Below are 15,273 nucleotides of genomic sequence, written 5' to 3' on the forward strand. Positions count from 1 at the left end.
AATTTTGTCCCAGTTGCAAACAGATGATGTCCATTACTGACATCACAAGATTTGCTACTAATAACATAGTAAATGATGGCAGAGAGAGACCAATTGGCTTATCCAGTTTGCCTAGATTGAGGCTCTTCTTTTCTGTTACATCTACTATTGTTTAGGTAGATGAGCACATAAATTCCCATTACCCAAACCAACAGCATCTCCCCTCTCCTCCAACACTCTCACCCTAAACTGTCCTTTCAATCCTGTTCTTCCATCATTGTCCATCCTCCACAACTGTTACAAGTATGCCCCTCTCTTTCAGTTGTACTTTTTATTCCTCACTGGCACTTTACTACCATGTTTTGTGTCTTTTCCAAATGTTTTAAAATTCTGTCATGATTTTGGTTGCCATTACCTCTGCCGGTAGGCCAGGGCTTCCCAAACCTGTCCTGGGGACCCCACAGCCAGTCAGGTTTTCAGGATATCCAGAATGAATATGCATGACATAAATTTGCATATACTGAGTCTACATGTTATGCAAATTATCTCATGCATATTCATTCTGGATATCCTGAAAACCCGACTGGCTGTGGGGTCACCAGGACAGGTTTGGGAAGCTCTGCAGTAGGTTATTCCAGGTGTCAAACACCATCTAAGAAAAAAAAAAAAAATTTAAAAGTGTTTTCTCCTAGGACAAGCAGGATATAGTCCTCACAGAAGTAGTGACATCATCAGATGGAGCCTGGCATGGAAAACGTTTGTCAAAGTTTCTAGAAGCTTTGACTGGCACATTGAGCATGCCCAGCATGCCACTATTCGTGTGTCCCTGCGAGGTCCCCCTTCATTCTCTTTCTTTCCACACTTGCCTCGCGGTGCTCTTTGTGCTCGTTTTTTCCAACTTTTAAGCATTTTTTTCTCCGTTCCTTGCGGGTCCCTCTTCTTCCGGACAGTGTCCCTTTTCGGTGACTTAGAAAATAGCCACTGCTATTACTAGCAACGGTAACATGGAATAGACTTAGTTTTTGGGTACTTGCCAGGTTCTTATGGCCTGGATTGGCCACTGTTGGAAACAGAATGCTGGGCTTGATGGACCCTTGGTCTGACCCAGTATGGCATGTTCTTATGTTCTTATGTTTTGACCACTTGCCACCTCATTTCATGGTGTTGTCCATTTTTTGCCGATGCCCACGGCCCATGTCCTTTGTGGACCTGTATGAGGTTTGCATCCTCTGCCTAGAGGCATCGCATGACATCTGAGGGGGTCAGCTGTGTGATCAGATGACCCCCAGGGGCCGTTGTGCTTGTCTCGACAAAATGGAGAAGCATTTTGGCCCCAAAAAGTTCACTCTATCTACGCCTGCTTTGGAGTCCCCGGGGGTAGGGGGGAAACTGCTGGATACGCTATCCCTCTCTATACTCCTGGCAGCTACTTCCAAGGATCAGGGAGCCGGTGATTGGGCCTTGCCGCTGTCTGTGCTCTCTCGAACCTCGGGTTCCTCCGCTTCCTCGATTCCGGGGAAGGACTAGACCAAGCACAATGGGAAACTCCAAAAGCATTGCCACCGGTCGCTGTCGGTGCACCGCTCCAGTTCCGGTGCGGCACCAGCAGTCACTGTAGCCCCACTGAAGAGGCCCCATGGTGAGGAGGCCCCATCCTCTGGCAGACCTCGGAGTCCTAGGCCTTCCCCACTGACATCGGTGCCGGGCACCGAGCCTCTTCAGGGCTCCAAGGAGGCTCCAGTGAAGCCTCGTCCCACTCCATCAGTCTTGTTTTCACTGGACTTCCAGGAGGAGCTGGACTGCAGGATGCAGAGTGCAGTTCTTTGAGCTTTACGGGGCATTGAACCGCCCCTGGCACTGGCCTCCATACTGGTGCCGAAGCCCACACCATCTCTATTGTCACTCCTGCTCGAGCATCTGTCCATCCTACTTGATGCCTTCAAACACAGCCGGTGCCCTGGGGACCATTTGTTCCTCAACAGCTGCCGATGCCCTCCTTGGGAGCAATTCTCATCATCGGGTCCTCCGAAGAGGAAGAAATTCACCGACCGCTGGTGCTTGGTCCTGAGGCCACAGTTCCCTGAACCTGTGCCTGGGCCATCGGGCCTCCCGCGGCCATCGGCGCCCTCCATACTGCCCCCTTCGATGCCCTCGTGTCCCTTGATGCCCAGACAGAAAAATCTGGACAGGCCTCCCCCACGCAGGCCCCCCCGAAGGACCTATTGACATGGAGGGCCCATACAATCCATGGGGAGATGAATCTACTGAATCTTCTTCTGAAGACTCTGGTAACCTCCTCTTGGAACCTTTGCCACCAGAGGAAAGGCATCGATCTCCCCCGGAGGACCTCTCCTTTGCGGGGTTTGTGAAGGCCATGGCCAAAGCCATTCTCCTCCAACTCCTAACTGAGGAGGATGCTCAACATAAGATGCTGGAAGTTCTCCGGTTTGTCAGTGCACCTAAGGGGATAGTGGCTGTTCCTATCCATGACATCTTCAAGGATCTTCTCCTTAGGATGTGGGAACACCCGATATCAATTTCTCCGGTGAACAGGAAGGCAGATGCCATCTACTTGGTGCAACAGGTCTTAGATTTTGAGAAACGCCATCTCCCCGACCAATCTGCGGTAGAGTCCGCTTTCAAAAAGGCCGAGCATTCCCGCACCCATTCCTCCACCCTCCTGGGGCAAGAACATCAGGAGCTAGATGTCTTTTTGGTAGGAAAGTCTTTCAGTGCGCTATGCTCATTGACCCTATTGCCTCCTACCAGTTATACATGAACCAGTACAACCGGAACCTGTGGAAACAGGTCCAAGAGCTTGCAGAATGTTTGCCACAGCAGCAACAGGAATCATTCTCTGCTGTTGTACAACAGGGCCTGGAAGCCAGAAAACACGAGGTGAGATCCACCTACGATGTTTTTGAAATAGCAATATGGGTGGTTGCCGTGGGCATCGTTGCCCATAGGATGGCCTGGCGCCATGCTTCCGACCCTTGTCCAGAAGTCCAAGAGAAGTTAGCTGACCTCCCTTGTACAGGGGAAAATCTCTTTGGGGATAAGGTCAGGGACGCGGTAGCCCAGCTGAAGGATCACCATCTGCAGGGCTGTGACGTGGAGCTCCCTTCACATGTCCGCTGCCCATTACTGCTTGGACAAGGATGGTCGACAAGATGATAGATTCAGCCAATCTGTCCTACACAATCTTTTCCAGACTTAAAGCCAACTCTTCCTCTAGAACCCCCCTGGAAGTAGCTATCCACTACTGCTTCTGACCCACCCTCTTCTGGCAGGAAATCTTCGTGATCAAGTTCTAGGAAGTCCTTTTATCGGCAGCGGAAGTATTATCCTCCAGCCACCTGGAATTGCACATTCTGGGCTGGGCCTAGAGGTCGCCCCTGTCAACAGTGAAATCCCAGGGCTCAACTGGCCCCCCAGCAGACCCCGGCTACGGGGTTTTGACTGGAGGCAAGGGAGCATGGTAGAGGGCAGGCTTCTTGGCTTCACCCACCGATGGCCGCTCATCACATCAGACCGGTGGGTCCTCACCATCGTTCGCCAGGGGTATCGTTTGAACTTCAGAGAAGTCCCAGCAGACATTCCCCCATGTCCATCATGGGGTTTGCCCGCCCACAGGATATTCTTCTAATGGAGCGCTCTGCTCTTCTAGTGGCGGGAGCGGTAGAACACCCCATTCTTAATCTCAGGGCCTTGAACAAATTCCTGTCCTAGTCTGCTCAAGGGTCCACGAATCCAACAGTTTGCAAGGCCACGGACATGGCGGGCTTAAAAGCCATCCCTGGAATTGCCCAGCATCTACAGCAACAGCAAATCTGCTTTGATACCCTGATGGCGACAGTAGAGAGACTGGTCAATCGTATGGATGGAGCACCTGCACTCGTACCTCCTGTGCTAATTGCCGCGGACGATGCTGGACCAGCAACGCCCACTCAAATGCCGGCACCTTCATGGTACTCGGGGGAAGTGAAGCAGTGCCGCGGATTCCTCAACCAGTGCTACATCCGTTTCACTCTGCTACCGTCCCAGTTTTCGACAGATCTGATAAAAACCAGTTACATTATCTCTTTGCTAGATGGGAAGCCCCTGGCCTGGGCCTCTCCGCTATGGGAGCGTAAAGACCCCATTCTGGGGAACCTGGAACAGTTTGTCTTGGCCTTCCGACATGTCTTTGACGAGCCTGCTCGCAGACCCACTGCCGCCGAGTTACTCCAACTATGCCAAGGCACTCGGTCCCTTGCCAAGTATGTGGTGGAATTCCGTATCCTGGCCGCCGAGCTAGACTGGAGGGATGACAGCCTTCATGGCATATTCTTAGAAGGCATGTCTTCGCGTCTCCAAGATGAGCTAGCTGCAAGGGACCTTCTGGATGACCTGAATAGCCTGATTGATCTGGCTGGGCGGGTTACTGCCGAATCCAACACCGCTTTCGTGAAGGGAAGTCTGGTCGTAGACCCAGTAACTCGGGGTCTACATTTCCCCGACCGGTACTCTCCTCCTCTGCCTCTCCTGGAGCCCAAGGGGTGGAGCCCAAGGGGTTGAGCCCATGCAATTGGGACGAGGTCCGATCTTGCAGGAGGAGAGAAGACGTCACCGCACTCAAGGCCTGTGCTTATATTGTGGCAACAAGGGGCACTTCCTAGCTCAATCTGGTGAGCGGCCGTGAAACGCCAGAACCTAGGGATCATTGGGGAGCTGACCCTAGGTAATACTAATACCGCCGCCTCATGCACCGTACCGGTTACCCTCGTCTATCCCGGGGGTACTTTTGATACGCTGGCTTTGGTCGACTCCGGAGCAGGAGGGAATTTCATTCTAGTGGATCTCATCCGGCAGTTACAGCTTGAGATCCAACCCCGACATCCTCCACTCCGAGTATCTTCGATTCACGGCACTCCTCTCCCGGGGAGCATCTCTACCTGTACCAAGCCATTGATTCTACGAACCGGTCTCCTACATACCGAGGAGATCTCGTTTCTCATTTTGGAGAGATCCATTCACCCTATCATCCTGGGCCTGCCCTGGCTTCAGAAACATTCCCCCATTATCCACTGGGATACTCTTCAGATCGCATCTTGGAGCCCGTCCTGTTTTGACTCTTGCCTGGCGACTATTCCTCGACTCAGTGTGCCACTTCTGACCACATCCGTGGCACTCCCGCCGCAATATCTGGATTACTTGGATGTCTTCTCGAAGGAGAAGGCTGAACTCCTTCCGGAACATCGGCCCTTTGATTGTGCAATAAACTTAGTTCCCGGTACCACTCCTCCCAAGATGCGGGTTTACTCCTTGTCGCTGCCTGAGACTCGGGCCATGACTTCTTACTTCCAGGAGAATTTGGACCGGGGCTTCATTCAGCCTTCTAATTCCCCCGCCGGGGCCGGATTCTTCTTTGCTGCAAAGAAGAACGGGTCACTCCAATCCTATATCGACTACCATGGGCTCAACGCCATCATACAACATGACAGGTACCCTTTGCCTTTGATTCCCGAGCTCCTAGACCGCCTACAAGGAGCCAAGCTCTTCACCAAACTGGACCTCTGAGGCGCGTACAACTTGGTAAGGATACGACCAGATGACAAATGGAAGACCGCGTTCAACATGAGAGACTGGCATCATGAGTATCTGGTCATGCCCTTCGGCCTATACAACGCCCCTGCAGTCTTTCAAAACCTTATGAATGAGGTGTTAAGGGACATTTTGTACACCTCTGTTATAGTATATCTTGACGATGTACTAATTTACTCTAAGGACCTGGCTACACACCATATACACGTTCGACGAGTCCTGCAGAAGCTTCGAGACAATCGTCTCTTCGCCAAGCTAGAGAAGTGTCAGTTCGAACGAGAATCTCTGCCCTTCCTTGGATATATCATCTCCTCCATGGGCTTCCACATGGATCCAGAGAAGGTAACGGCCAATAGGGATTGACCTCAGCCGGTGGGGGTCAAGACAGTGCAACGCTTCCTTGGCTTCGCCAACTTTTATTGCCAGTTCATACCCCATTACTCCCGGATGGTGGCTCCACTGACTGCCCTTACCCGGAAAGGTGCAGAGGCTAACAACTGGTCCTTGGCGGCGCTAAGTGCCTTCCAGGAGCTGAAGAAAGCCTTTCTTCAAGAGGTCTGTCTCCACCATCCAGATCCTCAGCGTCAATTTATTGTGGAGGTAGACGCATCCGACCTCGCGGTGGGAGCCGTTCTGACCCAAATATCTTCTAAAGGCAAATCCTTGCCATGTTCCTACTTCTCTCAGAAGTTCTCACCTGCTGAGAGGAATTACGGCATAGGGGACAAGGAGTTATTGGCCATTAAACTCGTGTTTGAGGAATGGCGGCAGTGGCTAGAGGGGGCCCAACATCCTGTGATTGTTTACACGGACCACAAGAACCTGGAGTTCCTGTGCCGGGCCCAACGCCTTAATCCTCGACAGGCTCGATGGTCACTATTTTTTAGCAGGTTCAACTTCGTCCTTAGATACAGACCAGCTTCTAAGAACGTCTTGGCGGACGCCCTCTCTCGCACTGCAGAAACAGAAGATAACCCCAATCCACCTCAATATATCCTCGATCCGGCCAAAGTCCTCCTTGCAGCATCAGAAGTGGTCCCTATGGGCAAGACAGTGGTACCTGCTCACCTGCACAAAAAAGTCCTGTCATGGGCCCATGACTCGCTGACCCCAGGTCATTCGGGAGTAGCTTGAACCTTGGGTCTGTTGACTGAATACTATTGGTGGCCTCAGGTCAAGAGAGATGGTCGTACTTATGTCAGTTCCTGTCCCACTTGTGCTCGACAGAAGCCTCTGGCCATCCCTGGGGACTCCTTCAACCTTTGTCCATTCCCACTGAGCCATGGACCCATTTGTCCACCGACTTCATAGTGGATTTACCTCCTCCTGAGGGGAAGACTGTGATATGGGTCACGGTCGATAGATATTTGAAGATGGCCCATTTTGTGCCCCTCACTAAGTTACCAACCGCGCCTGAACTCGCAAGTCTCTTCACCCAATACATCTTCTGCCTACACGGGCTTCCTCTCCATGTTGCCTCAGATTGAGGTCCACAGTTCACGGCTAAATACTGGTGAGCTCTCTGTAGGAAATTTGGCATCCAACTGGACTTTACAACGACTTTCCACCCACAAGGTAATGGCCAAGCAGAGCGCACAAATCGGACCTTTCTGCTACTAACATGTCTCCCTTCCAGTTGGTCTATGGGAAAAGCCTTAGACCTCCCTTGCCCTTGCCCTTGCCTCTGATGGTCCCGTCCCCTACAGTGCAATTACAGCACGTCAGTTACGTGACCTTTGGAGATCCATTCAGGAGAAGCTTTGACAGACTGCCGCTACGGCGAAGAAATATGCCAACAGGCTACGACGCTCTACTCCTGTCTTTCTCCCTGGGGATAAGGTGTGGTTGAGCACCAAGAACACATCCGGTTGCGGACTCCCTCTATGTGACTGGCTCCCAGGTATATCGGCCCGTTCGCCATAGCGGAGCGAGTGGGTACAGTTTCCTACCATCTACGACTTCCTTCCACCCTGAGGATCCACAACGTCTTCCATGTATCCCTTCTCAAGCCTTAGATCCTGTCTGTTTTCCAAGACAAACCCCCTGAACCAACTAACTCCGCAGCTGAACAAGACGTCATCTACCAGGTAAGGGACGTGTTGGATGTGCGGTTCCTCCATCGCAGATGGGAGTACCTCCTCTCCTGGGAGGGGTATGGTCCCGAGGAGAATACGTGGGAGCCAGCCTCTAACATCCTCGACAAGACCCTTCTTCGCCAGTTCCACTTGGACCACCCTGCGAAGCCCAAGCCCCTGGGAAGGGGGCGTATGAGGGGGGGTACTGTTGCGGTCCCGGGCCGTACCCCGGTCCCTCCACCTACCTCAGGGACGGTCTGGGCCTCTGCAATGTCTTTTCGCTCTGTACGGGCCTGCCGGGCTGCTGCCACGGCGCTTCCTCCTCGAGGGAAACGCCGCCGATGCTCCGTGGCTGGCCCCGCCCCCTAGGCACGCGTGCGCAGAGGCTCAACATTTAAAGGGGCCAGCGCGGGAAAGTAAAGCACTGCCCTGAGGGGACGTCAGATGCTCCCAGGGTACTTAAACCCTGCAACTGGCTCCATTCCTTGCCTTGCAACAAGGTTCACTCTTCCTAGAGTTGCTAGTTGCTGTTCCTGACTTTGGCTTTCGTCCACTGGCTTCTGACTTCGGCTTTCATCCTCTGGTTCCTGACTTCAGCTTTCGTCCAGGAGGTCTTGCCTAAGTCCAAGTGGCTCAGGTCCTCACGAGCTCCCCTCGGAGGGACCGCAGACTTCCAGTAGTGAAGATCTGGTTGGCCTCCTGGCTCCAGCTCTATTCTCTATCCTCAGGAATTCCTCCTCCGACACCTGCCCACAGGAGACCGCTCGTAAGTCCAAGCAGCCTGGATCCTCATGGGCTCCTCCCGGGGGGACCTTGGGTCTCCAGTGGTGAAGATCCTTCAGGTCTCCTGCCTGTGCCGCCTCCCGGCTTCGACATCCACTGAGGGTCTTCCCTCAGTGTGCCATCATCTGTCCTCAAGGGTCCACGAATCCAATAATTCCTCTGCAAGGAAATGTTCAAGATGGTCTCTCTCTGCACTCTGATACCACTCCTCAGGAGAAGAGATTGGGCTCTGTTCCCTCAATCTCAGATACCTATGCTCACATTGGAAGTACCTCCACTTCGTGATGGGGCAAGCTCACTACCAGTTCAGAGTACTTCTCTTTGGCTTGTTGTCTGCTTCTCGAGTCTTCACAAGTGCCTAGCAATGGTTGCAGCTCACCTCAGATGTTGGGGGGTGCATGTGTTTCCCTATCTAGATGACTGGTGGTCAAAAGCAACTCCCGCAAAGGAGCATTGAGTGCTTTGATTCTTACCATACAGGTGCTGCACGTTTTGGGGTTTGTCAACTACCCAAAGTCCAACCTCTGCCCATCCCCAGCTGGACTTCATAGGAGCCAGGCTGGACACTACCCAGGTGAGGGCGGTTTTGACCCATGATTAGGCTCTCATCCTGTTCCTGCTGGCGGCCTTGGTGGGCATCACTCAGCAAGTAACTGCTTATCTTCTGCTTTGATTGCTGGGCCAGATGGCAGCTTCTGGACATATCACCCCTTTGGCCTGCCTCTGCATGCGCAGGGCGCAATGGCAGCAGGCATCCCAGGATCTCGGAGCTCATGTCTCCCTCATGCAGCTCCTTAGAGTTTCCTTGTCCTGGTAGGAGAATCCCTCCAATCTGGAACAGGGGGTTCCTTTCCAACCTGTGCTGCCTCAAGTAGTCCTTACCACCAATGCTTCCCCCCATGGCGGCGGGGGGGTGGTGGTGCATGTGGACGGCCTCCAGATGCAAGGCACTGGACAGCTCAAGAAGCTCTGTACCAGATAAACTTCCTGGAACTTCGGGCAATCTGCTACGCTCTTTGGGCAGATTCGGACAGACAATCAGGTAGCAATGTGGTATATCAACAAGCAGGGAGTCACGGGATTGTACCTCCTCTGTCAGGAGGCAATGCAGATCTGGGCTTGGGCTCTGTCGCAGGTATATCCCTACAAGTGACTTAACTGGCCAGGGAATTCAGTGTCCTGGCGGACCATCTCAACCACTCTTTCCAGCCACGTGAGTGGTCCTTAAATCTGACAGTAGCAGCCCAGGATTTCCGCTTGGTTGGGAACTCCAGATGTGGATCTCTTCACCTCCCGCTACAATTGCAAGGTGAGCAACTTCTGCTCCCTCTTCAGGACAGATGGACGCCCAGCCTCTGACGCCTTTGCCCTCCATTCTGCTTCTCATGAGGACTCTCCTGAAGCTCCAACAGGACCAGGGGACCATGATACTACTGGCAACCTACTGGCCTAGGCAAGTCTGGTTCCCTCTTCTCCACGATCCTTCAATAAGGACTCCCATCAGCCTGGGGACTGCACTTGACCTGATAACTCAGGACTGGGGAATGCTATTTCCGGGCATTGGCCATGATGACTTGGATGTTGCGTGCCTGGTCCTCCAGCCTCTGATCTTGTTGGATAACATGTCCCAGGTTCTGGTGGCCTCCAGAAAGCCTTCCGCGAGGAAGTCTTGCCAATTGAAGTGGAATAAGTTCTCAGCCTGGTGTGGGGAACAGGATTTAGATCCATTCTCTCGCCTAGTGCCAAGATTTTTGGATTACCTGTGGCACCTTTCCAAGACTGGACTTAAATCCACCTCAGTCAGAATCCATTTGAGTGCAGTCAGTGCTTACCATAGTGGGGTAGCTGGCACACCCATCTCGGTTCAGCCCATAGTAGGTCGCTTTATGCGGGGTCTGATTCAGTTAAAGCCCCCTCTGTGGGCCCCCTGTTGTCTCCTGGGATCTCAACATCGTCTTGGCGTGGCTCATGCGTCATCCTTTTGAGCCTATGCGCTCCTGTGAACTGAAATTCCTCACCTGGAAAGTCCTTTTTCTGGTAGCGGTTACTTCATCTCGTAGAGTATGTGAGCTTCAGACCTTGGTTACATACCTACCCTACATGAAATTCTTTCATGATCGTATGGTCCTGCGTATGCATCCTAAGTTCCTGCAAAGTCGTGACTGATTTCCACATCAATCAGTTCATTGTGTTGCCCACTTTTTTCCCGAGGCCTCATTCCCACAAAGGAGAACAGGCTCTGCATACGTTGGATTGTAAAAGGGCTCTGGCCTTCTATTTAGAACGCTCATCAGGCCATAGGCAGTCCACCCAACTGTTCATATCTTGTGGCAGGAACAGAATTGGGTTGTAGTGGGCAAACAGACCTTATCTAACTGACTAGCAGACTTTATCTCATTCTGCTATACACAATCAGGTTTGCATCTAGACGGCAGAGTTAAAGCTCACTATGTGAGGGCTATGGCGGCCTCAGTGGCCCACTTAAGAGCAGTCCCCATTGTTGAAATCTGCAGGGCTGTGACGTGGAGCTGCCTTCACATGTTCGCCGCCCATTACTGCTTGGACAAGGATGGTCATCAAGATGGTAGATTCGGCCAATCTGTCGTACACAATCTTTTCCAGACTTAAAGCCAACTCTTTCTACTAGAACCCCCCCTGGAAGATGAACCCGGGCTGTTTTCCCCACTGCCCAACAGTACCTCAGTTATGTTTGTGCCCTTTGGCACCTCGTTCAGTACCTGTTGGTATGGGTTATTACCGGGAACAGCCTGGAGCTTGACATTCACCCATCTGTGAGGGCTACCATCCTGCTTGTCATAGAAGAAAGCGCAGTTGCTTACCTGTAATGGGTGTTCTCCTAGGACAGCAGGAAACCTGCCCACCACCCTGTGGAGTTGGGTTTTGTCCTTCATTTCGTTATTTTTTCTGCTCGAATTTTCTATGCTACGAGATTAAAGGAGGACCTTGCGGGGACGCACGGATAGTGGTATGCTAGGTTTGCTCAGTGTGCCAGTTAAAGCTTATAGAAACTTTGGCAAAAGTTTTCCATGCCAGGCTCCATCTGATGATGTCACCCCGTCTGTGAGGACTAACATCCTGCTGTCCTAGGAGAACACTTTTTACAAGTGAGCAACTGCACTTTCTCATATTTCCTATGCACTTTCTCCCTTGCAATATCACATCATTACCCTTTGTCCTTGTATTTCATCTTCTGTGGAAGATTGCACCTCCCATACTTTATTAAATGAAGCCTGTCAGATATTTGATAGTTTCTATCATGTTAAGGCCATGATGACTCCTGCTGTGATATCTGTTTGAAGATGTCACCCAGAGCAGTTTGAATCTGTAATGATAGACTTCAAGCCTTTCTTGCTTGTGACCCAGTCCATCTCCTCAAAACTGACATGGAGCTGCACCAATAGCTGGTGGTCAGATTCTGCCAAAGAAGACTTCGACCTCTTCAGCTCCTGGTCAAAAGATTTATCCCAGGAGTAAAAAGAATTCTTACTTCTCTGATTTGAGCTGTGACCAGGGATCTGAACAGTCAAGCATGGAGCTCAAGGGCGGCTTTGAAGCTTCAACTCATCTTTTTGATCACAGCTCCAAAAGGTTGCAGTTTCTGAAGGTGAATTTTGTCTCCTGGATATAACTAACACTAAATCTGTCTCCAGAAGTTCAGTCTGGAGCCCTTGACATTGACTTTCAGAGAGCCATGAAAGACTATTACTCCTCTACGAGGCTGACACTGATGTCGCTGGCACATATCAAGTGTGTCAGGGTCCTGACTTGAGCACCATGACTCATTCCTTGATGAATTGAGTTGTTCTCATGACACTTAAGTCCAAGGAGCCAAGTTTTAGGCCACAGAGGTCCTCATCTTCAGGTTCAATGCAATGTTTTTAAGACTGATGAGTTTTATGTCAGAGGAGTACTGTTCTGAAAAGGAATAATAAACTGACCTTTCTTCAGATCTCTCTCTGGCCAGGAATAGGGCTCCAGCTGTAGGATTTCCAATATCCTCTTCTATATACCCTGGAAGAAAGGATGGATGAGCATTGCCGCCAACTCTGTGGGGGTATCTTGAGGAGGCTGAGAAGAGGTGCTCTGGGCTCACTCTCAACCTGTAATGCAAAGGGGATGTACTTTGGCATCTTTTGAACAAAACTGAGGCAGGAAATTTCTTCAGATGGAGCCCTATTCCTGGCCAAATGTCTCCTGGATGTAATTCTTAGACTGAACTTCTTTGCAAAACAGCATGGCTAGAATGCTATACTCAAGCGCTACATAGTGTCCTACCAAATATAAATGATGCAATACTTGGAAATAATCCAGGAAGGGGCCCAAGGATTCACTGCAGATATTCACAAAATGTCTTGCAATAGTTGTGACATTTCTACAAGTTTCCCTATTAGGATGATTGGCTAGACAAGATTTCATCTCAGGCAGGAGTTGAATCCATACAATGCATTATCTGGGTGCTGCAGTCACTAAGATTATTTATTTAGTTTTTTTTTATTCTGCTTTTTGGCACTTCAAAGCAAATTGCATTCAGATACTGTAGGAATTTCCCTATCCCCAAAGGGCTTACAATATAATTTTGTACCTGAGGCAATAGAGGGTAAGGTGACTTGTCCAAGGTCACAAGGACTGATATTGGGATTTGAAACCTGATTTCTCCTGGTTCGTAACCCGCTGCTCTAACCACTAGGCTATTCCTCCACTCCAGTTACCCAAAAATCCATTTTAAGAATGCTGGGTCTTATGGCTTCACCTAACTAATGGCATATCTCCAGATGAGACCAGGCCAGTGGGTGCTAAATTCCTAGAGGACACAGGCCACTCAGGGTCTTCAGGAGAGTATCTTTGTCAAAGAAGAGGTCGGAGACTTTCAGTCTTTGGTGGCTCTCCTATTCAAAATTTTCCCTTTCAGATTCCTTCTCACCAAGTTATCGTAAACATAGATGCTTCCATCCTGGCTGGTATATCACACCCACAGCCCATGATTTCTCAAAAAGAAGATGTTGCATATCAATCTGCTATAGCTATAGCCTAAATGCTTTCAGGAGTCAATTGGCCAACAAAGTTGTATCTATCCAAAGACAATCAGGTGGTAATGTTCTGCCTGAACAAACAGGGAGGGAAACTTTCAAGATGTAGAACTGGGCCCTCTCATGGGACAGACTTAAGAGTCACATATCTGGCAGACAGTCATTAGCTGGACCCCCACAAATGTCCCTGGATCAGGATGTAGCAAACAGGATCTTCCTCAAGTGTGACTCACCCAAAGTGGACCTGTTTTCAATAGCTTAGGATAGAAATGTACCAGTCTTGCGCTCCAGGAGGAGATCAGAAAGAAGACTCATGTCAGACACCTTCTCTCTTCGTTGGAAGACAGGTCTTTACTTTTGGTGGACAAATCTCAGAAGGGATTAGGGAACCATGTGTAAGATCTGTGGATCCTTGCTGCTGTGGCAAGATTGGGGAAGGTACCATAGGCTCCTACTGACAGCTGGTGGAGCTACGCAGGGAAGAGACAGACCTAAAGCTTCACCTATACAAAACTCATTTCCCCTTGGTTTGAGCCCTTGGGTTATGGAGGCTAGCAGGTCTTAGGCAAGAGTCTCTGTGGCTATAGCATAGGCATGTATCCAGGGCCAGATTAGGGTCAAAGGCAGGCAGCAGGCGAGAATGGTCAATGACCAGGCAAGGGTCAGAGGCAGGCAGCAAGTAAGAATAGCAATGTCCAGGCAATTGTCAAAACCAGGAATCGATTTCAGGAGAGGCGAGGAGACGAAACAAGAGGGACTGAAGAGGTGAGGTAAGGCAGGGCTGTAGAGATGAGGTAAGGCTGAGAACACAGGAACTGGAGCATAGTCTGTGGAGCCCTTTAATAATAAGGGCTGAATGGCATCATCAAGGAGTGCCCCAGAGGACCCTTTAAAGGGCGGAATTATGCATGTGTGTGCATGCCTGTGGACGTCCAGGGCAGGAGCAGGCTGGCGACTTGAGAGGCTGTGCTCAGCAGCATCCTGAGACATGCCAGGTACTGTTGGGGTGAGTACTGTGGATTGTGGGGTCTTCTTGCAAGCTGTGTTCTTAACACATAATCATTATTGTTCCCTTTTTGTCAAGACAGATTTAGATTTCACGTTCTCTTTCAAGGTCCTCTAGTATTCAGATCTAACCTATTTGAGCTTTACAACCTTTAAACTGAAATAAGAATTGTAAAGAGATTATTCCAGCGGAGTTGTAACATGTTTGCCATCTGCTAGAAGACATTCCACTAATTAAGCTTATTACACTATGTGCTAAAGATTTCCTAGATGGTGTAAACAGAGAAAGATTGTACTAATGAAATCATCTGTGAATACTATATTAGAGTTTATTTCGGAAGAAATATGGGACTACATTAAGAGTGTGATTCACTAAGACTTTTCTACCGTTCTATGTCTCTGGAAAAAAAAGCTAAAAGGTGAATTTTAAGAGTTGCGCACGTACAGATTAGCACGTGCACGCGCAAATAGTGCGTGTTCATTTAAGTGCTATTTTATAAACCTCAAACATACACATAAAAGTAATGGTGCGTGAATAAATGTATTCATATAAAAAATTGGTGAGCAGGGGCATTCTGGGGCAGGACCAACATTTATGTGTATAAATTGCTATTTTATAACCTGCGAAAGCAATGTGTGTACAGCTGTTACCTGAACATATTTACACCCGCCAATTATTTGGTGTAAATCAGAATAAAATTATTTATAACCAAATACTGACTGGATGAGGTGTAATCTGGGGGGAGCTCAGGCTGAAGAACCAGAGGGTATCTTGATGACCTAGAGATAGACTGGACAAC

The sequence above is a fragment of the Rhinatrema bivittatum genome, chromosome 9 (genome assembly GCF_901001135.1).
Source record: "Rhinatrema bivittatum chromosome 9, aRhiBiv1.1, whole genome shotgun sequence".
Taxonomy (NCBI): Eukaryota; Metazoa; Chordata; class Amphibia; order Gymnophiona; family Rhinatrematidae; genus Rhinatrema; species Rhinatrema bivittatum.